The sequence below is a fragment of the Oxyura jamaicensis genome, chromosome 4, assembly GCF_011077185.1.
Source record: "Oxyura jamaicensis isolate SHBP4307 breed ruddy duck chromosome 4, BPBGC_Ojam_1.0, whole genome shotgun sequence".
Taxonomy (NCBI): Eukaryota; Metazoa; Chordata; class Aves; order Anseriformes; family Anatidae; genus Oxyura; species Oxyura jamaicensis.
In genome coordinates, this window is record NC_048896.1 from 60,563,886 (window position 1) to 60,588,628 (window position 24,743).

Below are 24,743 nucleotides of genomic sequence, written 5' to 3' on the forward strand. Positions count from 1 at the left end.
CCTCGCCACCCGCGGGGGGCCGCGCACGCCGGCGCCCGGAGGCTTCCCCCGTCGCCCCCGCAGCGCCTCCCGCCCGCCCCGTGCCCGCGGCCGGCGGCCCGGCAGCCCCCCTCTCGCCGTCCCCTCCCGGCTCGCAGCGCCCCGGCCCGGCACAAGTTGGTGGTGGGATAGCGGAGCCGCCGCTCGGCCGCCTCCCTCCCCTCGCCCCGCGCCGAGCCGCGCGGCTCTTGGCGCCATGTTAATGACGTACTCGCTTATTTCCACTAGGCAGCGACCTTCGGCACCGAGCTGCTCTCCCGCCGCCTGCGGAGCGGCGAGGAAAAAGCCATCAAAGATGGCTGAGCCGGCGGCTCCCCCGGCTGGCGCGGGGCGGCGGGCACGGTTACCTGCTGGCGGCGGCGGCGGGGCGGCGGCGGCGAGGGCGGCTGGCGCGGCGCGGCCGGGCTCCCCCTGCGCGGAGGGCTCGGGGCCGCCTCATGAGTTCGGCGCGGCGCCGGCAGCAGGCGCGGAGAGCGGCTCCCGCGCCGCACGGGCACACGTACACACACACAGAGAGACACACACACACACACACACACAGCCGGGCACACCGCGCGCACACACACACACACACACGCACACGCACACACACAGGCTCCCTCTGACTGACGTTTGTACTGGGTACGGAGGGAGGACTCCGCGCATCAAACTCGTTTCTGGGTCACTGCTGCCACAGGGGGGAGCTGCTTTAATCCCCTGCCAAAACGGGAAAGGCGAGGGAGGGAAGGGGGAAGCCAGCGCCGCGCACCGCTGCCGCCGGGGGGAGGCGGCCCCGGCCCCGGCGGGAGCCGCCGTTAACTCTTGGCGGGCCTCGCCTCAGCACCCCTGCCCCGGCAGCACGCGGCCCGCGGCGCCCCAGGTCGCTGCCCCTTGGCCCTGCTCCCCCCTGGTGCGGGCACAGAGGCGCCGAGAGTTGCAGGAGGCGGCTGCAGGCAGGGCGAGAGGGAAGCGCGGGCTGCCGCTGCTCAGCCCGCACCGCCTGCCCCGACTCGGCTACTTGGGACCGCCACGAAGAGCTAACAGCGTCCTGCATCCTCCTAGCAGGAAACGCAATGACCTTAAATCGGCAGCACATTGCACGCTGTGATTTGCCGTGCTCCCTGCGAGATGCTTTGCCTCACGCCGCGCACCTGTGCTCCCCCTCAACTCCCAGAGAAGGAAGCTCCCCCTGCGCCGAGCAACGCCCGGCACGGAGCCCAGTCAACGCGATCGCAGCCGCGGAATTAGGGCGATCTGCGGCAAGTAACGCCCGTAGCATGCAAATACAACTTAACGCAGCCTCCACAGCGAGGCTCCGCTGCCAAGGAATCGCACCTCAGTTCAACACAGGAATTCGGTCGTTACTCATCCGTGCACAGCGAGCCAGTTACCCTGCCATATCCCCCACCCGCCTACCCCTAATGAAAGCGCGCCTATTTCTGCACATCCTAAAAGTTGGAGTTCACAAAAAAAGCACTTCCCTCCCTCAAGATATTTTTCCACCATGAAAATAAGATAATTATACTGCTTTTCATAGAACAGCCTGGAGCATCTTCAGATTTTAAAGTGGGAACTAAGACTTCAATTCCCCTTGTTTTCATCATCTACGTTAACACTTTAAAAATTTAAAACTATATATATATATATATGCTCTTTGTTCTCTCACACTTAACTTGATGTCCAGCCCTGTGAAGACACCTAAAGGACTATTTCTACCCCTCAGCAGTCTAACCCGAAGTATCTCCACTGGCATCGCTCCTATTTGCAAGGCTGAGGGCCTTAGCGTTTCCTGTCCATGGTGCCATGATCACCTGTGGGACATACCAGATCTCATGACTTGGTGCTCTGCCCACCTACTGCCAGGATGACACTCCTGTCACCCATCACCTTTCCCCTGAGATTCCAAAAACCTACCTCAAGTGCTACTTCTCAATGCTGCCAAGGGAATCAAAGACTGGAGACTTTGTTGATCTGTAGTATTTAAGCAGCACGTGCCCACTGCTGTTCTATGCTATGGTATAAACCCTATAAACCCCCTAGGGGATTAGATGAGTGGTTTTTCACTCAGTGGTTGGCAGGTCCCTTGGGAGCTCAGCTATTGCCGCTTGGTATTTACTATACGGAATTGTGCACCCCTACTGGATGAATATGAGTTTCGTGTATTTAAGAGGTTCACCCACTGCAAAGGAGCAAAGAATCGCTGGAAATGCTGTTTGTCCCACCTTTCTGAATTATTTCCAAGGAAGGTCAGAGCTGGCTTTTGAAAAAACCTTAAACATGAATGCACTCTAATTTCTTCAGAGGAATAATAAAAACCTTTACTGTCTCAAGCTCCTTGGATTTGAGGCAGTATTTCTGTTTTCCTCTGCTGGGTTTTCCTTTGCATATACAGCCAAGTTTAAGTTAAGTCTTGTATTTTATGAAACATTTCTCTTGGAAGCCATGCAAGGCCATACATGTAGGAGCAGAACATGAATGTCTGCAGAACAGTGGGCTGTGTTTTAGAATGTAGCCACTTAAAATCTTTTCTGCAGCTCACCAAATGTGAGCCTTCCTCACTGTAAACCCAGCTAGTCCAGCCTTTATGAGGAAGGTAACACAACTGGAAGACGCATGCTTTTTTTGCCTCTGCATATGGTATCACAGACTGTTCTGGATTAACATACTCCTAAATCTAAAAAGAAATACTGAAAAAATATAGAGTTTGTAACTAGAATAATATTTTGGAAATTAGTACAAAACATGTTACAATGAAGAAGTGGCATCCTGTGCCATGTTAAAACTACACCTATAAAGTTTTATACCAACATAGCTATGGTCAAACAGAAAAGCATATAACAGAGCATACCAGGGTGAGCCACCAGCATCATTAAAAAAAAAAAGAAAAAAAAAGAAAAAATCAACATAGCCTGCATTGAGACATTCACTGCAGAAACAGCTTTCGTGGCTTTAGGCACTTGATTGCTGCCTGAGGATGTCAGGCACCAGAAGGGACTGCACGAGTGATCCTCACCTGCTTCTCAACAAAATCCATGTCTAGCTCAACTTGCCAGGGCAGGCAGACTGCCTACTATAAATAGAGAAGGATGGTAAAGCAAGCCACTTGGGGCAAAGAAAGAATTCCTAATTCTGCATCAAGCATCTGACCACAAGCTGACTCCAAAGATCAGGAACTAAAAAAGGAGAGACAACCTCAGGATAGTTTTCTGCTACCTCTACTGGCTATATTTCAAGATAGGTAAAATCCTGCTGGAGGTAGAGTCGGTAGAAGTCTTACCATGGACGTTAATGGGGCCAGAATTTCAGCCTTCATCTCTAATCAGTTCTAATGAAATCTCATACATTTGTTAGATGACTCACTCAGTCATCTTTGTATCAGTATTACTACTCATTCCAGGAGCATTCAGAGCACATGTATCAGGCTTGGAGTTAGGCATCATCCTAACACACAGAACTGCTTGTCCCTTCTCCATGTTGTTTCACCAGGTATAGTTGTTCCTTATTAAAAAAAAAAAAAAAAAAAAAAAAAAAAAAAAAGGATTGGTTATATAGTTTAAGTTCTCCCTCTTGACCGTTATTTCTGGGCGGATGCACAAAGCCAAGGAAGGAACACGTGGCTGGCTTTTCAGCATTTTCTTACAGGCTTTAGTCGAAATCTGTTGCTGCAGCAGTATCTGCCACAATGTTTTCACTTTTTTTAAATTATTATTTGATAATACCAGTTACTCCTTTTACGTTTGCAATCTTTTCCATTAATCCTTGCAGAGTCTCATCCCACATGACGGCAGAGTTAATGAACTCGAGTTTCTACCCACTATTAAGCTTAGCCTACTATCACTTGGAACTCAAACCTTCTTCTTTTGCTCCTTTTAGCCCCAATTTTTAAGAACTTCCATTTTCCCCTTCTTGCTTTTCAAGATTAGAAGCCTGAGGGGAAGAACACAACATGGATCCAAACCAACAGTGTCAATATCTTAACTTGCATTTAATCCTCAAGACAGCTTTCACAAGTCCTGTGAGAGATGCATATATTGCAGAGAGGTAAGACATGCACAGTTGGGCCAAATCCTGCTCAGGTCTATTCTGTCTTTACTTGGCCTAAACACGAGCGATGGAAAAAAATCGGCTTTGACTCATGCACATGTAGATCTCTATCATTTACAAGTTGCTTATGTACAATATTCTTAACCACTGCAGAAATAAAACTTGCTCACATGGCTAATGTATTTACTACAGAGAAACACAATTGCCCCAGTTTTGTCTAATTCAAACACATCATTTATGGCAACGTGGCATCTGACCACCACACAAAATCATCCACAAAAATTAATTTTTGCTCTCGCTTTTTTTTCCTTCTTCATAATTACAAGAGCTGACTTGGGGTGCGTCTGGATTAGAAAGATCAGAAAGACTAGACTTGGGTAGCATGTTATTTCCTTTTACCCTGAAGCTGAGGTTTACGGCTACTGTTACTGCAGATTCAGAGGCCACACTCCAAAGATGTGCTTTTCCCAGCACTCACAAGCCTCATTCTTGTGGTTTACAGTTCCTTGTTTTATTGAAATGTAGCTGTTGAGAGAGGTGACTAGCTGTGTGTGTAAGACCCGGTAAGTACAAGCAGTGCTGTTAAGGGATAAGGAGGGGAAGGGATGAAAGATGAGTTCTCAGAACTCAACTTTCTGTTTAACATGTTATCAAGCAGGGTGCTTGCAACTGAAAGACGACTAGTCTTTTGAATGACAAAACTTGAGAAGTGGAGATAATGTTTATTTTATGTGTGGGTAAGCAGGGGCATACAAAGGTTAAATCACTTACATAAGTCACATGTTAAGTCAGCATTAAAACCAAGAATAGAAACCAAAAGTCATGCCTCCCAGTCCAAAGCTTCTAATGATTAAACTACATCCTTTCCTTTGGCCTGCTATATAGCACCTAACAGAGTACAAAGTATACCTCCATGACACTCTGACGTAGGTATCTTAAAATACTTTAGCAAATCAAACATGGTCAATGCATGGATATGCAACGGTTCACATTGTGCGTTCATCTCAAAATGAAGTAGGAACAGGCACCCCCAAAACATACTGAATTCCAAAATCAAAAAGTACTGCTACTGAAATCAAGTGCTTCCAAATCACTCTAATTGAAAAGTGGAAGCTGACGGAAAACCAGAAGAACAAGAACTTCAAGGGAACAACTATAAGCAGGCAGTTAACGTGTGAGTCTGAGAGTTAAGCGGGATCAAGTTGATGCATCACCTTTAAGGTAAACAACACAATTTTGTACATGATGAGAGAAGTAATTAGCAGCCCAGGTAATGCCCTCAGTACAGGAAGAATGGTTTGTGAAAACCTCAGGCAAATGACAGTTCAGTAGCTACAGATCAAATCTCAGTTAAAGTATATACACGTGCCTACCTGGCAGCTCATCAAGCAGCATTACACTGTCTAATCTAAATGAACTTCAGCTTCAATATTAAATTGTGTTTGTGCAGGCAGAAATCATCTCATGAAAGAAAGGCACTGTGACAAGACTTGTAGAAGAGTTCAAAGGAATCTGATTACAGTTTTTTGATTGCAGTGTTTCTTGATAACGGGTTGCTAGAAGCGGAGTTGTGGTACCAATTCATTGGGGAAGTACTACTACAAAATCCTCCCCCCCCTCCCCCAGTAACAACCTAGCATCAAAATGACTTTAAAAAAAAAAAAAAAAAAAAAAAAAAGTGACAACTTCAACTCTGGATCCTAAGAGTTAGAAAAAGATTAAATGAAAAAATAAATAAAAAAATAAAAAATCAGCCGTTGAAATTGCTCCAAGAAGCTTATGATAGCATTTCTGGAAAGTCTAAAAACCTTGGAAGGAGCCTCCCATGTGGTCATTTTGTGTTGCACTTAGTATTTATGGAATTGTCTCAGCATTACTTCTACTTGTGCTCTCTCCTCAGACAGCCTCCTCCAAATGGTATGATTCACTGTTCAAGGAGTTTAGAGCTCATTCCAGGCCATGAGAACTGAGGTCTTCCACAAGGCCTGAGAGATTATACAGCCTCCACAGCAGAAAACTGACCTAAAACGATTAGACATAAGTTATAATGCAGAGGACATATTCTATCTATCCTTAATAGGTACATCTACCTCTTCTCACTTTACCAGCTTACCAGCTTTCCTGCTTGAAACCAATCCCCCATAGGGTATGTCAATCACAATTTTGACTAAAGGCAAATTTTCGCCATGAAATAGTTAGAGATCCACTGATTCCAATGCTTTCAGTTGCAGTAGTCCTGAAACCTACTTAGGTATTAGTACCTTTATGTGTATAGTACAAAGATAGGAGGTAACAAGGGTGTAAAGCAACCATTACTTCTAAACAAAGAAAATGCTAGTCAAACAAACAGGCAACTGTTGTTTACTTCAGCTATTTTCCTCCACCAGCAATATGTTTTAGTAGTTATTCAGTGTTTAACACAGAAAAAATGATTGAGAGAATTTTTTTTTATTTTTTTATTTTTTTGTGGCGATGTTGATTGCTGGATTTTTCCACAAGTTTCACTGCTTAGGGAAAAAAAAAAAAAAAAAAAAAGAACAGTTTAATAAGTCTTAATCAGCATAAATGTAGTAAAACCTGCCACATATACTTCCATTTCACTATTGAAACATTTACAGGTTCAACACTACCAAACAGGACTAGGATATCCAGGACAAAAAAACCCTTGCACAACAGGGGAGGTTGAGTCCAGCTCTTACCTATGTCCTCCACCTCTCTCTTGCTCAAAAAAAAAAAAAAAAAAAAAAAAAAAAAAAAAGAGTGGGAGGAGGTATTAGGCTAAACATGGCAGTTCATCTTATATATCAGTGGGCCACATACACTTGCAGCAAATGGCTCTTGCTGGCATTCTTTATCTGGTTTGCAAACCCAAACAAGACAGTCCACATGGTTATGCTTCCACTTTGCTAAGAGCTTATCAGAAATACATACTCAGTGTAAAAAATAAAAATAAATAATTTAAAAAAAAAAAAAAAAAAACGTAAGAAAACCCACATTACCTTATCAGATGCGGAAAATTATTATCGATTGTATCTGTTTTGCAAAGAAAGATACTGAGACATAATGGTAAAGAGATACAAATGAAAATGGTCTCTGGCAAAGCACAGAGACTCAGTGTCATGACTCAGCCCTAGCATATTACAATAGTGTAATCCTTCAGTGCTATTTGAAGCATACACACTACAAAAGGTCAACTCTTGTTAACAGTGCATTTGCACACTGGATGTGTCTAAAACAAAATTTCTGCTTCTGACTCCAGAAGAGCAACAAGAGTTGTAGGAGGTGGCAGTGTGTGTACATAAGAGATGTTCAGAGGAAGAACCTCAACCAGCTGTGCAGTAAATTTTCAGTGCACGTAATGCAAACGCCCAGGATATAAACAGCCCGAGTCATTTTATACCATTCACAACAGTAATTCTGAAGTTACGTTTTTTAAAAACAGACAAAGGAGGTTATTGCTTATTTAGAAGTTAAGCTTCTTTGCTACTGTTCAAAGCTGCAACTGCCACAAATATATTTAACTAAGCACACAGTGAGGAATGAAGAAAACTTGGGAATCAAATCATTACTCCAGCTCTGTGAACTTTGCTTCACTAAGCAAAAAAAAAAAAAAAATGCAGCAAACAAAATAGTCTCTGACCTTCCAGAACAACATTAAAAAAAAAAAAAAAAAAAAAAGCCTGATCTGCTTATGTGGGCAGATTTTGGCACAGGGTAAACATCTATGTTTGCTCCTCAAATTGCATAAGTCACAAAAGAATCTCTCTCTCTCTTCTCTCTCCCTTTTATCCAGGACATGCTTTTAAAGCATTGCACATTTATTTTTCTTTGACAATCTGAGGCAGGTTACTTTCTCCACATGGAAGTGCAAGCTTTGGTGCAAAGTAACCACGTCGACTGCTTGTAATCTGGTATCTCTGAGGGAGGAACAGTCACATCCTGCCGCGAGCGCACGTACCCTTACGTAACCACCAAAACCGCAGCTCTAGCCTACTTGGCTTCTCAAATATTCAGCCAACCATAGCAGCATCTCTGCCCTCAGCCAAAGCTAAAGGTGAGCCCGCAGTATCTCAGATCTCTGCTGGAAACGGGCCCAACTACTTAAGGGAGCCAGGCAAAGCCTTCAGCCACAGCACGCAAAGGGAAAACTGTTTACAGAAGATAAGTTCAGGAAAACTGAGAAGAATGCCAGCCCCAGAGCGGACAGTCACATGCCAGAGTACAGCTTGTACTGGCACTCTGGTGTAGTGCTCTGGATCAATAACAGCTGTAATAAAGCACATATTGACTGATAGGCTGCGCAGATGCACAGAGAAAGCAATGAACTTTTTTTGCTCTCCCACATGCTGACACTGGAGCCTCAAGCAATGATCTGGCTCTACCTTTGTGTGTCTATCTTTAGTTCATACTTTTCAAAAAGCTGCTTCTATTGGTTCTTTGGGGTCTCTCCCTCCCCCGTGCCCCCAACCCCTTTTAAGGAATTTAAGCACTTTTTATGACTGCCTTAAAAAATGCTACAAGTATTGTGCACTCAGTAGTGCCTGACACATGCTTTAGATATCATCCTTAGCTTGTTTGCAAGAGTTTGATTTCAGTGAAGAAAAACAGTGACAGCAAAAACATCCCAAACCTCATAAAACATAATGAAAGACTAAGATCACCAACTGGGCAAGCCCTGGCATTTCTTGTGAGCAGAACAGGTAGGTATTGAAAATGTCTACATCTGCCAAACGCTGTCCTCGGGGAGGGAGCCCCATTAACCAAGTAAGCAGAGTAACCTTCAGAAAGCAATCAACATCAGCTGTTTTAAATCCTTTATAGGTGTCAAAGATATGAATACCCCCCTTTTTTTTTCCATTAAAAAAAAAAAAATAGACCACTAAAATCAGGCCACAGTGTAGATACACACTTATTTTATAGAGGTATTGTGAAGTCAGAAACTCTACAAGCCCAGCTAAGGGAAGACAACACTGACATTTCTCTTATTTTTCGAACACCTTCTGTGTACCTACTACCATTAAAGCAAAAGCATGAGTTTAAATTCTCCCTTCCCTGGGAATGAGTGTTTGTACCACTAACTACCAGAAGCTAGGATTTCTCCCTACAAGGGATTTCTCCCTCCCTATAAGCCTACATCTTACAATCATAGAGAATTCTGTACAGCCATTGCTATTTAAACTTTACGATACTTTCTCATAAACTGAAGTATCAAACACAACACTTTGTACTCAGTTTGAAGATCTCACCTGAACGTCAAACAAGGAATTAGTTGACAGAGAGCTTAAAAGCTGCATGTTATCTCTGGCATATGCACCAAATTAAATCATACTTAGCAGGTGTTTACTACACTAACCCTGTTTACATTTCATAGCACAAAACAGGCACATTCAATTCTGTGAAAACTTAAGCCAGGACTGAGAGAGCATTAAGCACAAGAAAAGCCAAAAATGTGCTGAGTTACTGAGACGAGGTTCAAAGGATTCTGATGTCCAAGGCTACAAACGTAGCTCAGATAATTCCTGCTCCTCTGCCTAGTTCTGGAATAGCCAGAGCTTACTTAGCACGATTGCAACATTCCTTGATGATCTGCAGCTCTCCGTTTTTGGCATCATCCGAACTGCTTCAGTCTGCATAACGAGGTCACAGCTTCGGCCTCAGCCCAGCGAAGCCAGATGGGATGGTCTAGGGCTACCAACTGGTTAGGTGCTTCCACTTTCTGCAAGGCCGATTTCACAACGTTGTGCTGTGGAGGCAAACGGCCTTCTTGTTCTCATCCAGCTTCATGGTCCTTACGTGCTTTTGGCACAGTGTCTCAGCTTTAATAAAAGGAATGGAGAGCACACAACTTGGCCCGAGTTTGGGGCTAAGTCATTATATACCATATCTTTGTGCTTACTAATTTTGTTCCAACTATACTACTTTTGTTTTGTTTTTAAACTGCAGGAAAAAATACCTTAATGCTTGCCTCTTTTTTTTTTTTTTTTTTAAGGTAACTACAGTATTATTTTAGGTCTGAGACTTGCAGAGGACTTTTGCTAGATCTGCTACAGACAGAGGACACTATCTAAATATCTTACATTTTTCATATTTTTAATCTCTATTAATAATACCACTAAGGTCATCTTACACTTCCCTAAAAATTACAATTCTCAAAAAAGTTCTGTTTTTTGTAGGCCTCAACACTTGGCCTGCAAAAACAAAAAAATGACATTTCTAAGAGATTAAGTTCATAGGTGCGTTACACTGCTTGACAGTGACAACAAGTCCCATGAATTTCCTCAAGAAAAAAACTTTTGCAAGAAACAAGTTGCAATTTTTTTTCTGTGTACTAAGGTTACGTCACTGTTATCTCTTGCCTACAGACGACACTAATAACCATGTTGCCTGGACTTCAGCTAAATTATCAGTTTCCTTTAAATAGCTGGAGGGGAGAAAGACAGCAAGAATTCTGCACAGGAAACTAGGAAGGCTTGGTCCTGAGTCTGTTGTTAAGATCCCTTCAGTTTAGCCTCTGCACTTTATTCTACAGGTTTTCATAACAAAAATTGCTCATTTGTGTATGCAGACTCAGTATCCGCATGTGCAGCCACCCAAACTGGTGGCAACGTGTGGGCCTAGCACCTGCCCACATGAAAGCTGGCTGAGGGCAAGTTCTAGCTGTGCAGCCCAAGCAGTAAAAATGGTCTCCACCCTTTAAGAGACGGCTCTTCCCCTTTGGTGAAAATGTGTATTTTAACCCTGAAGTCACCGGTACTCCAGCTGAACCCTCCATGCCTGTGCAGAGTCACCCTCTAAAGTTAAAACTGTCTACCCATCCCACAGGACCCTGTCCACCAGGCAGCAGCTAAATGCTCTGGTCCTATTCGTGCCCTGAAGCTACTAACCAAATAAAGACAGTGCCAAGAGCATTCTAAGATTTCTACACTAAAATCTGATGACTTCATTTTTGACAGGTAAAACATGATGAGCTCCACAAACTGCTAAGGCATTTAGAGATCACCAGTCCCACAGACAAAGCACTAGTGAATTGTTTATTGCTGATTTATACAGAGATGTAGAACTTGGTATGCCTTACTACCGAACCCACAAATAGATTTCTGTCACTTTGTGCTTGTTTAATTAATTTCATGTATTAAACAAATTACACTGAAGGATGCAGTGAATCCTGTGGGGCAACCAATAGCTATGTCACCAGAAGTCTGCTTCCTTTCCATTCAGAGAAGCCCTCTCAGTTTTCTTTTACTGACAAAGGATCACGAAAGGATGAAAGCTGTGATCTCACTAGCACAGAGGAAATCAAGGCAGACTTCTATTACACTGGGGTTAGTGAGATAATTCAAGAGAAGAATTTAATAAGCAAGCTCCTGAGTGAAAAGGAGCCCAAATTTTGGGGGATCTTCAAACAGAACACCCCAACTCAGCTTTTCTTTGCAAGAGGACCAGAAGAAGCCCACAGCAAGGCATAAAGCATGAGAATATTTGTAAATTTATTCTGAACTTCCGTATGTACCACCTTCTAGAAAAGAATGATGTATAAAAAAACTAACACTTAAATGTGTTTTAACTTATCAGATCAACACTAATGACTAATCTTTACTGATTTGCTATATTTATATAGAATGTCATTTGAGGCAATTGCAAGCTTGTTATTAAATATTTTTTTCAATAAAGCTATTCTAATATATTTCCTTCTTGTATAAAATAATACAAAAGATCTGAGTGTTGCTGTTTCAAGAGGTTAAAAAAAATATAAATGTTATTTTTACTTAAAGAATAAAAAAAAATGTGTCCAGTATTTTCAATACTATACAGGCTGCTATGAATTTAACTCCACCCCAGCCAGAGTCAGTATATCCACAAGCACTTTTATACACAGTTAAGTCAAGAGACATCAACAGGACTATTGTCATATATAAAATTAAACATAAGCCTTTGTCAGACTGGGTATTTATACTCCTGAGACAGTTAACAATTTGCTGTGGGTTTTCTTGTTCATTTGTCTTGTTTAAAGATTCTTTATTTTTTTTTTAATTCTTTTTAAAATTCTTTTTTAATTCTTAATTCTTTTTTAAAAATAATGTAACACCAATTCCTATTTAAATGTTACGGAAATTGTTCTTCTTTAGTTACTATTTCTTGATATAGTTCAGTCCTTACAGAGTGTTATCCCTACTGTGTGCGCATATACCTTCTTGGTTTCACAAGCAACAGAACGTATAGATGAAATATCTCCACTATAAAATGTATACCCATTTTTTTGTTTATTAAAAAACCCCACAGATATATCCTAATTATGCAAAATTATCTCATAATAAATTTCTGAAATTTTTGGAGCTCTATTTGAATTTTTAAAATAATTCTTGGCATTCATTTTTCTGTATCATAAGAGTACAAAGCATTTGAGCATCATATCTTCCTCTTATACAAATATATATATATATATATATATATATATATATATATATATATATATACATATAAAGGGCAATTCCATAGCTATTTTGTGGTAAATGATAAACCACAAAGTGTCCCTTAGTGGATGTGCAGAATATATAATTCAGAGTTTGGTATGTCCTCATTTCCTGACACTTTTCCTTTTTCATCTATGTAAGAACTGCTGACTGCTACATTTCATGTAGACACACAACCTTATTCTTCAGTGCTTTAGGTGCCAGACTTAGGAATGAATAATTATTCTGCTCTAGTATTACAGTAGCAGTTCTGAAAGGAAAAATGCATTAAATATACAAGTTGAAGGTTAATGCCTCTCCCTGTCTTCTTTACCCTGATTTCACAACATAATTATTAGAATCTTCTTGGTATACTCCATGAAATGTTAAATTTGCCCCATGATAGAAGGTCAAAAGTATTTCTTCCATTTTCATTGATGCCAGCATTCATAGTCAAAATTAAAGGTCAAACAAATCAAACAACTCGCATCCTATTCAACTAAAAAGAAAATGGAACATAAGTTAATGGCCAGAACATTTGGACTCCTTCACTCCAGGTCTCCCTGACCCTTGTAGTGTTGTTACCTGTATGTTCAAATCTGTGCAATGATTACCCTAAGCAGCCCTTTCTTGAGTGAAAAGAAAGTCATCTGATAAACAGAAAAAAGAGTTGAACTAAATAATCCTATTAATACAGAATGCAGCAATAAAAAGCTCCAGATGTCTAAAGAAGAAAAAAAAAAAAAATGACTTAAAAAGCAGGAATCAACTACACAAATTTTCCAGCTAAAGGCATTAGCTTGAACCCAGAATCTGATGAACTACCCCTTCCTATGACAGCTAACTAAAGTACCACAGCATTTTACTAATATATTTGTAATCTGCATGGTTGAAATAAATAGCACTTTCCAAAGCATCTCTGCACTGGAAATCACAGGCTAGATCTGGCTGCCAAAACACTAATGATATGTTGCCTCAAAGGTTGCTCTGCCTCAGACAATATAAAGTTTCCACATCAAAATTGTCTGCCACTAATTGAGGGGAATCTGTCTTTGCATTCATTTTGATGCTTATTTCCTCTTTTGTTGTTCCTCCTGGAAATACCTTCATGTTGTTTCCATTCCTGGCAGCTGATCCTCCCAGCAGCTGCAACAGCAAGAGACAGGAGTCCTTCAGACTCCACTGGCCATGCAAAAGCATCACACTGCTGGTCCCCTGGTTACATACTGGGCATGGTTAGCTGAGCAAGAGCACCCTCTTTCTGAGGGGATTTTTGTGCCAGGAAGCCTTGCTGGTTTTCAGAGTGGGTGAGTATCCTGTGACTGAATGAGATTTGGACTTCTCCAGCCAGCTCTGTTATAAACACATTGCAGTCTGAAACAGCTGTCTAGACATTCATCAAGCTGTTGGGTTTTGGCCCTCCATATTTGGTCTTCATGTCTTTAGGCTTGCTTGGTTTGGACAGGCTAAGTATTATCCCTTCCTTTGGCATCCTTGGTACATTTCCAGAGCGCTAGTGCACTCTCAGTCACTCTTCCACGAGACTCCCTAGTCTAACTGCTGTTCTAAATCAACCAGTACCTCAGGACACTGATTTTCATCTTACTTCTTCAGGGGCACATGGCTACAGAGGCAAACCAAACCTTAACTGCATGCAACTTAGTATCTGTAAACCTCCATGGTAAGGAAGCACAAGGAGTTTGAAGCTTTAGGTTTAAAAATGTCTTATATATTAAATACACCAGTGAACAATTCTCTAAATAGTCTATAGAGTGTCTAAGACTAAAGGTTAAAGTCCTCTAAGAAGTATTCTGTTCTCCCTATCCTACACAAAGAATAGGGAGAAGCAGAAGGCCCACAGACACCTGCTTTTCCTCACTTTTCAGTTACCATATAGGTTTTCTCTATTCCAAGTCCCTCTGAACATGTCTAGCAAAAGACTTCTATGACCGGATTTCTTTTTGTAGTATTTCACAGAGCAGCTCTGAAGTTCCTTCTTCTGCCAGATAAACCTACACCTGCTGACTTGGCAAAATGGATTTTCTTCTCTGGTCATCACTTCTACCCCATCTGTTAAAGAGAACACCCGTTCAAATGTCACCGACTTACACTAGGCCAGGCTCCTAATAAACAAAGAAAAAAAAAAAAAAAAAAACAATGTAGAGACTGTTGTATCTTCCTTTCTTCCACTCACAGGAATCATTTCTATAGGGAAGGCCAATTACTACTCTCAAGTAACAAAGCTACACAGGGAGGAAAAAAAAAAAAAAAAAAAAAGTGAAACAAGACTTGTGAAACACTTCATGGAAATAACGCAGAGCTGGCCTCATTCTTTGCATCATAAGGATGAGATTTCTCTGAGTGCATTTTCTCAGTCATTGCATATTTTGCAATAATTAAAGAGAATTCAGAAAATAAAGTTAGATTACTACTTTATCAGCAAATAGACATTTACAAGTCTTAAACCTCAGTAAATACTGAGTTTTATACTTCAGAACTACTTCTGCAGTACAGGCAATCTGCAGAATCAAAGAGAAAGTAGTAAGAATATTTTTTGTTGTTGTTCAAATTGATTAGCTTTACTAAGAAACATTCAGAGAAAAATTATGATCATAATTCTTTAAAAGCATCCATGCCATGGTTTGGGCTGAGACAGGAGTTACGCTATCAGTATTCTTGCAGTTTAGAAGAAACGCCACAATATAAAAGCAAACAGCCCAAGATTTTAAACACAAAAGCTTTCCTCTGGAGTTCTATGACACCAGTGAGTGCAATTCAGTCTGCAAGTACAGTTGCATTGAAGTCACTGTCAGAAGGAATAGCTCCCCTGTTCTTCAGAGGTGCATTCCCTTAGTACAGTCAGAGCCCCTCACATTTATTTTAGTGAGGGAATTAATATCTACTACTCTTTTAATTCTGGAAAGACTATTTCAGTCCAGTCCCCGTCAATAGAATTCCCTACTAAACTTCTGTCACATACATCTGCTAACATCAGGATTTGGGAGGTAATGCTAAGCATCTGCTTTAAGGACTAATGCACCAAACTGCTATGCTGAAGAACTATATTTTTCAGTATGCTTTATTAATGATGGTAAGGTCTAAACTGAGTTTGTAGGCTATCATTTATTAAAATGCTGTTCTGTTGAAAACAGCACCAAAATGCTAATATTTAAGACTATTTTTAGGACTCACACCTCACTTTAAATGCTGTTTTTGGAAGTTGTTGAGAATACAGCACAATCTTAACTATGCTTTCATTAGCAAGTGGTGCAGCAAAATCAGAACAAGTCTATTGAGCAAAATAGATGTCGCTGAGAACCAAAAGCCAATACCAGTTTTTTCTGGAGAGAAGGGGAAATACTTTAAATTAGCTCCTGGATTAATGACCTGGACTGAATGATCAGTCTCCAGGACTGACTGACAATTAGCAGTTAGAGCACTTGAAATATGCTCCTGTAGCATGCCTTTTGGGTTTGTTTAATCTAAAAGGAACTAGTTTTTTGTTCTCAGAGACAATTCAACAACACAAACCAAAGTGAAGCAAGCAAGGAGGATGGAAAGATTCATGTCACCAAGGTACCTCTCAGAATGAACACATTTGCATATATGATCAGCAGAAATGGTTGAGGCAGAAACCTTTTAATACAAAAGGAAAGGACAGAGAAACAGCAGGTTTCCCATAAGAGTTCTGTTCTTAAATGCTTTCTATGCGTTAGTAATCTAGTACCATTTCAGGCACATTACAAAGCCAGCAAACTTTGGAGTACCCATCTACAAAGCGCAAACAGGTTGTAGCTCAAATGTGTGTTCAGAATTGAAGTGTATTAAGGAAACTTAAACAGGACTGTGGTAAGAAAAATAATAGAAGAAAAAGTTGCAGTTAGTGCTCAGACATTTTCTCTTCAGAAGAAAAACATTTGTCCATAGCAATATGGACACAGATGTTTTCAGGTATAGAAATAAAATACAGATGCAGGAGACTAAGTGAGCTTTGTACCAGTATATGGGTCTAGATTGTCTCAAGAAGAATGAAAATCAGATTCTGCTCTTTGTTTCACGTGTGCACCACCACTAAAGCACCAAGGAGTTCTCCAAGCTGCAAGTTCATTCATTGTTATGTCTAAGGAACATAACCTGATAAGTCTGACCATTCAGCATTCATCTCCGTGAAAATCAAAGTGTGTAACAAACCAGTTTAATTAAACAGGAATTCTGACATACTGAACCACTGTCATCTCTTCTCTGTAAATTGAACCTAGAGCATCGTAGCTAGAGCCTAGGAGCTCAGATTTCTGTGGTCTGAGGCCAAGTTCTGTAAAGCACAGAGGTATGACCCTGGTTCAAATTTACAGAAAAATTATTGAACTGTGGGAGCTTAGTGAGCTAAAACAATGCAAGAAGTACTAAGAAGAAGTAAAAAGTAAAAACAAAAACTAAGCTTTATTTTATTTTTTTTGAGTTGGCAGCAATAACTTAAGGACTCGACAAATACTGCCATGAAAAGGTGTAAAACCCTAAAGAAAAAAAAAGTGTCAACAAGATCAAGAAACAATTTGTTCCAGAAGGCAGTATGGGCCAATGCTTCTCTACCTGACTAGCCAGAAGAAACTCCTCAGATGCTTGCATTAGGAATGGTACACACATTACTGGTTGGCCAAGCAAGATGCTGTTATTATTGGCTATTATTATGCAATAGCCAATAAATGATGACTGGATATTCATCAGCTGTGTATACTCTTTTGCAGGTCTCTATGAACAACAAAGATATTAATACCTATCAGTATCAATACTGATACCACTTCAATACCACTAGGCATTGCTACCTATAGACATCAATACCTATCAGTATTGCTACACATTGATGCCTATCGGTTTCTAAACTTTGATGTTGATAAGAATTGATACCTACCCATATCATTACCTTTTAATATCAAAAGACATCAACACCTTTCATTTTTATACTGTTTTTAAAGCTAATGAAAAGCACTAATATTGGATTTATTGATGCTGCTCAACTTTGGTAATGATTTCAATACTGATATGCATCAATAGGCCTTGAAAGAGAATGATACCTAATGCAAGTAATGGATACCTATCAATGTCAACGCCTGTCAATACCAATCACAGTAGCAGTAGGCATCAGTAGCTTTCAGTATCCATAGGCATCTATATCTATCAATTTTAATACTGATATTATGCATCGGTACTTACTGATATCAATACCTATCAGTATAGCTAGGCATTGTTACCTATCAATTTCTTTACTGATTTTAAAATCAACAGGCATTGATACCAATCAAATTTTATACCTTTCTAGCTATGCATGACAGCAATTTTGAAATTCACATCAAAACTGACATCACTACCAATTGATATTGCTACCTTTCAATAGCAATAGGCATTAATACCTGTCTTTCTTTTATAGCTATTGAGAGGAAAGGTACCGAAGGTATTTCAAGACTGATTTCAATAAGCATTGATACCTATCAATACATATCCATACCTTTTGACAGACATAGGTACTTATGGATAAGCATCAATAGACATTAATACCAACTGATAGGCATCAGTACTTATGAATTTTGGTATAATTTCAATAAGCTTTTTCTTTTTTTCAAATACTTCTTAAATCATCAGTACCTACCAATGTCAATATCTCTGTATATCGAGAGCCACCAATTCATACAGACACTTACATTGTGGCCCAAGAGCCGCATGAAGTTCCAGCATGTGGCTTATAGGTGTTATTATTTGGTATGGAGCTTGTTCACCTCTGCTATACCTTCTGGAACAAAAGTGTGGAGGAAAACGCTTATTATTACAAAAGATGTTTTACTAGGATTTCACATTCACAATCAGATGAGTAAAATCCTGTACTGCAAAGGTCAGTGAGCATATGCAAAATCAAAAGCACAGATGCAGGGGTCATTTGTGAACAACTGGTCCTTGATATTTATACAGAGGACAAAAATATAATAATTTTATTTCCTTATTTTGAGGAATTCTGAGTATTTTGGTATTCCTCCAGTTCAAACTGGTTTTCTTGGAAGTCAGTTCTCTTTAAAACAGGTCAGTTTCCCTCACACACCACTCCAGATATCCGGTTTCAGCCTGCAGAGGCATACTTCCCCCTTGCAGGCTTTGTAGAGCCATTAGTTCTATTTAGAATTCTCTTTACAGTATTTGGTCCTCTGATATGCCCACGGTTTTCTTTCTGAAGGCTGACAACGCAGACACCCATATCAACTTTTTTCCTTTCAGCTGCAAACAGCATTTCTCTGTCCCACACACAAGCCTCCAAAACCAGCAGGGTGAGACAGACACATTCCCACACTGCTGCCTAAGAAGCTACAATGCCACGCAGAAAGACAGTTGGATTTACTCTCATTATTTCTCATTCTCAACATTTTGTCAACTATATCTTTTGGTTTTAAGTTTGCCTATATGTGACTAAAGGAAAACTGATAGCTAGAAAAAGTATTGCTTGCTCATGTTATCCTAACAGGGATTCGTGTTGCAACCAGGGTATCAGCATGTGTGGTCTCACTGGCACCTCCTGAAGAGGCAAGTTTTCAAAGTTCACCTCTTGCCTGCTACAGAAGGCTAGAATCCCCAGACTAATGCTTCTTGCTGCTTGTAAATGTCACCATGGTATCTCATTACCACAACTAGTTTAAAAAAGTCTGACATTTAACAGATACCAACTTAGTGATCACCTCCCAACTACACACACCACTGATTAAGTGACTAGCAAGGAAAACCCACTTTCTAGCGTTTTTGACAACCTTCCCTCAGCACTTTGGTTTTTCCAAGGCCATTCCCCACACAAATAGTGACTGTGCCCAATTCTAGTTGCCTTACAAACATTAACGAGATCTCAGCCTTTGGGAGCATAGCTGCTGGCCAATACTGAATCCGGGAAGTTGAGATGGATGTAACAGTCTATATAATGGGCTGTAGCAGTGCCTGCCACGCCAAACTGGGAAATAAAAACGAAGACTGTTCGCCACTCTTATGTAATGTATACCAATATAAATGATATCCCAACACCTGTGCTGTTGCTTCATTACAAAAATGGTCCTGAAGTGAGTGTCACAACGGATTTCAGTAAAAATAGTTCTCACAAGTTATAGCAGACTCCTTTATGAATATTTAACTGCAGAAATGGGATGATGCACTTTGCAACAAAATAAGTAAAAGACTAAAGGGATCAAAGGACTGAGGAGAAGACCCTTAGTTTTTAGGTATGTCACATCATGAAGTAACTTGGCCCAAAGTGAGCAGTTTTATGTATCTCAGGGTGGTGCTGAAACTCCTCACATCTCCATCACATTTGGTTTGGGAGGGTTACTTCGGATCACAGCCTGGCCTGGGGACAAAACATCTTCACAAAACACGTTGTTCAATGTTCTGAAGAGAAGTCATCCTCCAGGGCTTCATGCCCTAAACTACAGGTCTCTCCAAGGAGCACTGCACTGTCTTCTTGTTTCTCACAATTTTTCAACACCCACATTAACATCACTCATGAAAGATCCCACGTGCAAAGAGTCTATTCATACCATTTCCAAACACCACTGTAGTTTGAAAATGCCCAAAACCACTACCCCACCCTGAGCTGGGACAACATGCTCTTCAAGAAAGCATGGGGAAGAAGGGCCAGGGGAAGAGACTTAATCCTGCAACTGCAGGGGAGTGCTGGAAGGACACTAAGTGAAACAATGCCTGTCTTCTTACACCTTTTTCTCTAAGGAAACAAGAGACAGTATGCCTTCTGGGGAATCCTCACTGCCATGATTGCTGTTTCCTTCATCAGCCAGAGGTGCCCAGCCTGACACACAATCAGGCTGTTTGAGGTCATTGTCCTTCAAACACTGAACACCCAGCAGTGACATTTTTGTGCACATAGTGATGCAGCCAAAGTCCACTTCCATATTAGCCCCACGTTCTCTTCATCCTGCCACAGAACTCCAGGTACTCATATTCCTGAATGTAGCTACTGTGAGTGAAGCCTCATGGTCCCTGCTTATGGCTAACCAGATTGCAGAGGTCAGAATGGTAATCTGACTCTGTGAGGCCATGTTGTGTTATAACATCAGGATATCAATAAAAATATCAAAGATATTTGATCTCCACAGACTCCCATATTTGAGGATTGACAGTCAATGAGAAGCACATCGCCACGTTGGGCAGCAAGTGTTTGGGATCTGCAACTGAAACAGTACTGATAACACACTAGTGTTTTGGCTGTGGCTGAACAGTGCTTGCACAGCAGCATCAAGGCCTTCTCTTCTCCTCACTCTGCATGCCCCCTGAACTAGAAAGTAGGCTGGGGGTGGGCAAGAGGCTGGGAGCGGACATGGCCAGTACAGCTGACCCAAACTGCCCAAAGGGATATTCCATGCCATGTAGCGTCATGCTCGGCAATAAAGCTGTGTTTTTTTGAGCAATGGCTACTTTGGGAGACAGAGACTAACTGGACATTATTCTGATGGTAGAACGAGTGAGTGCTCTTGCATCACTTGTTTCTCCCCCCACCCCTCTTTCCTTTGTTTATGACACTGTGTGGTGGTTTTACCGTGCTAGGCAGTTGAACACCACAACCGCTCTCTCACTCCCCCTCCTCAGATGAGGAGGGGAAGAAGTAAAGGAAAGAACAACTCACGGGTTGAGATAAGGATGATTTAATTAAAGAGAAAATATATATATATATATATAATTAAGGAAATATTATTATTAAACAATTCAACTAAAGGAAAAAAAGGGAAAGGGGAAGAGGGAGGGGGAAAGGGAGTAACTAAACAAAACAAGTAAAGGCTATGTGGAAGTGCAGAGGAAAAGAAATTACTCTCTACTTCCCACAAATGAGCGATGCTTGACCACGTCCTTGAAGCAGGGCCTCAACGCACGTAGCCGGTGTTCGGGAGGAGGACAGACGTTTTCGCAATGAGAGCCCACCCCTCCCCTCTTTTTCCTTTTTCCACCTTTTATTGCTGAGTGTGACATCATATGGTATGGAATATCCCTTTGGTTGGTTTAGGTCAGCTGCCCTGCTGATGTTTCTTTCTCACTTTTTGCCCACCCCCTAGGAGGGTCAGAGAGAGTCCTGATGCTGTGCCAGCACTTCTCAGCAGCAGACACAACACCAGTGTGATACCACTGCTGTTCTAGCTACAAGTGCAGAGCGCAGCACTGTATGGGCTGCTGCAGGGAAAGTTAACATCCCAGCCAGACCCAGTACACACTGTCTCTAACTCAACCCATGATTTTCATTTTTTTACTTTTTGCTTTTGGTCTTCCTAATCTCTTCCTCATCCCTCTGAGTGGGGAAATGAGCAGGCAGCTATGCGGATGCTTAACTGGCTGGGGTCAACCACAACAGTCATAAAGCCATACCCCTTTACCATCAAGCTACTAAGAGATAGGGTAGGTGATGGGAAGCTTGATAATAGCTGTCAAAGCAGCAGCCTTAGCACGGCAGAAGGAAAATCAATATCAGTTAGGGAAGCAGAGGGCAGAGCCAGTGTTGGGGGCTCTCAGCAAGAAGACTTTTTCTTTTCCCCCTCTACTGAGACATGAACATCTGTCCCATCCAACCCCCCTTCTCAAATCTGGGGGGGAGGGGATGGGGGGAGGGAAATTACCCATTTGTCCTTTACTTAGTATTTTAGAATACAAATGCTCTTCTCACCTCGTGATGGCCCATCACTGTCTTGTTTCTCCTCTCCCCAGTGCCAAGTGCATAACTTTAAGTAAAGGCCAAGAAATAAAAAAAGGAAGAAAACCTGCAGCTAAACAGGAAATGCAGCAATAATATTCAAACATCAGCATTTTGCTTCCTGGGAAGCCAGCATGGTCTTTGCTAACAAGACAAAGAGGCAAAGGGGCTGGGGGCAATGTGACCCAAACTTACAAAGACCAGTTACAAGCACAGAAGGGTAATGTGGCCAGCACCACAACTAGAAATTAAGTTTAACAGGGCCTGCCCAGGTCTACAGAGAGGCTCTGATGACTGGGTCTGGACAGCACTCAGTGTAGGCCCCTTCTCAGCCCTGGACTAAGCTTCTTCTTCCTCCAGATCCTCCTGCATGCAGCCTGCCCCAGGAAACAGCCTCTGCTGGGTCTGGAGAGAGGCCTCCAGCAGAAACTGCTAATATAGACACAGACTTCATCTTCCCTTTAGTGCTCTAGACCATCAGCAGGTATCTGCTCTCTTCTCTATTTAGACAGGATCACTGCTTTATTGTATTTATATGTGGAGAACATGGTATTTGAGATCTACAAACTTGCTTGCCTGCCATTCTAAATGAATTGCACCCACTGCCAAGCTAAGAAACAATCCCTCTTCCCCCATCACAACAGGTCTCCAAATATCAGTTTAATCTCATAGGCTAAGCATTACATAGATGCTGAATCTGATGTCTAAATTATGGTTTCTGTTGAACAGTATCTAAAGGCTAAAAATAACGATTAGACTCCCTTTGTAGTGGACAAATATGGTACCTGCTCCACTCCAACTGAATCCCAAATCAGTTCCCCAAGTTCCAGTGCTTTCAGAGTAAAGAAAAATTGTAAAAACTGAATTCTTTGGGAGAGTTGGGTAGAGCATGTTAGGTTTCTGGTGGTGGTGGTAGCGGTGGTTGCTTTTTGTTTTGTTTTGTTTTCAAAACCTTCTCATTCAGAGTCAGGGTTGAAGGATACATATTAGGCAGTGTGAGTAAACTTGTAAGCGTATTGCCTATGCTACACATATTTTAGATACAACTTGAGATTATGCCACTTTTTTGCAGTCTTCAGCTTCATTACCAAAAAAAGAAAAAAAAAAAAACTGTAAAACCCACATCCTCAATTCTGCAGTTAAACTAAGAAGGGTCACGTGCAAAGTCTGACCTATATAGTCACACGGCACACGCACTTCCGTAAGTGTGCTAAAGCTTTTCAAGGGCACAGGGTTCTATAAAAAGAGCAAAGAGGGGGCATCCCAAAAGGATTTCCCTGCCAAGTATAAATCTCTCCATAACCACATTATTGGCCACAGCTCTCGTGCACGGCTCAGCTGAGAAAGCCTTTAATTACAAAGTAGTACAGATTTTCTCATGGATTTAGGAGCCTCTGGAAAATGAAAACAGAGTAGCTGCATTTCTGCAGCTAGTAAGAACACACAAAAATTATTTTTCCAAATAAAGCTGAAAAACTCAAATAGATTTCAGCATCCTTGAGATACTGTAGCTGCACCCAAGGTCATTTCCAACTGATGTTGGTCTCAGACAGAATTTCTTTAACTACTGTTCGCTAGCTTGAAGTCACTCCTACTTTTTGTCTCAATAAATCATTGTATTCAGCCAACCAGCAGTAGCTGTGGCCTGGAAAGCCCGGTCTCATCACCATATCGGTATCTAATATAGTTTAGATAACTAGTACAGAGCACTCCAAAACATGCTAAGTTAGTCTTACCTAAATATTTTGTCTAGGATATAGGCATATGTTCCCTTGAATACGGTAAGTTCATTTTTGATAGACTCTACCATAGCTACAATTACATTCAGACCAGTAATTTCAAAGGCTTTTTTGAAAGCCAATGAAAAACTGACTACAGTTTTAATAACCTTTTCCAAGCTTATTTTAAGCACAACTTCTCCATTGATCATAGCCAGTCCCAGGAATCCTGGGGGAAGACTGAAGAATCAATGAAATTAACCTCTTGGCCCTCCTGGACTCTCCATCTGCTTATCTGCTCCTAACTTAGGATCAATACATATCTTTGCAAATACATCGCTTCCAGCACTGTTTGAAACTTCACTATTATTATTGTACTTGACTGTTCATCTGCACCATGTTCCTGTTTGTCTTTCCTGTTTAGTAACTTCTTTAAAGGGAAGGTTTACATTTGCAATCACTAGATATGAAGACTCCAAATGGCAGAATGCAATTTATGTTTTGTCTTAAGATACGGCACCTCTGTTCAGCTCCCTCTGTAAAAATGCTTAGGTCACCACATTAACACTAAGAAACAAAGAGATACCATACATATATATGCTAAGGCTAGCCTGTATTATTTACAAACATTCAAAGTGTGTTTTTAGTTCTAGTGATGAGTTCAGCACAAGAGCATTACTCAAAGATAAAGTCTAGCTTACTTTGCAGCCTCCTAAACTTTTGGTGTGAAGTGCCACATGCTTTGCCTTTCTTTTTTTAACAATAGCCTTCGTCAATTAATCTCAAATTTGCAGCGGG

General features: G+C 41.3%; 1 protein-coding gene across 8 annotated transcripts in view; it reads right to left on the bottom strand.

Annotated features, from left to right (window-relative positions):
* Positions 1 to 24,743, bottom strand: part of JADE1 (jade family PHD finger 1) — a 111,940-nt gene that overhangs the window by 46,807 nt on the left and 40,390 nt on the right. The window contains exon 1 of one of the 8 annotated variants that reach the window (XM_035323657.1): positions 650 to 668. The exons of 2 other annotated variants lie outside the window; for them this stretch is intronic. The gene's annotated coding sequence lies outside the window, so the exon portion shown is untranslated. 5 more of the 8 variants (XM_035323665.1, XM_035323660.1, XM_035323654.1 and 2 more) reach the window with 5 other exon arrangements.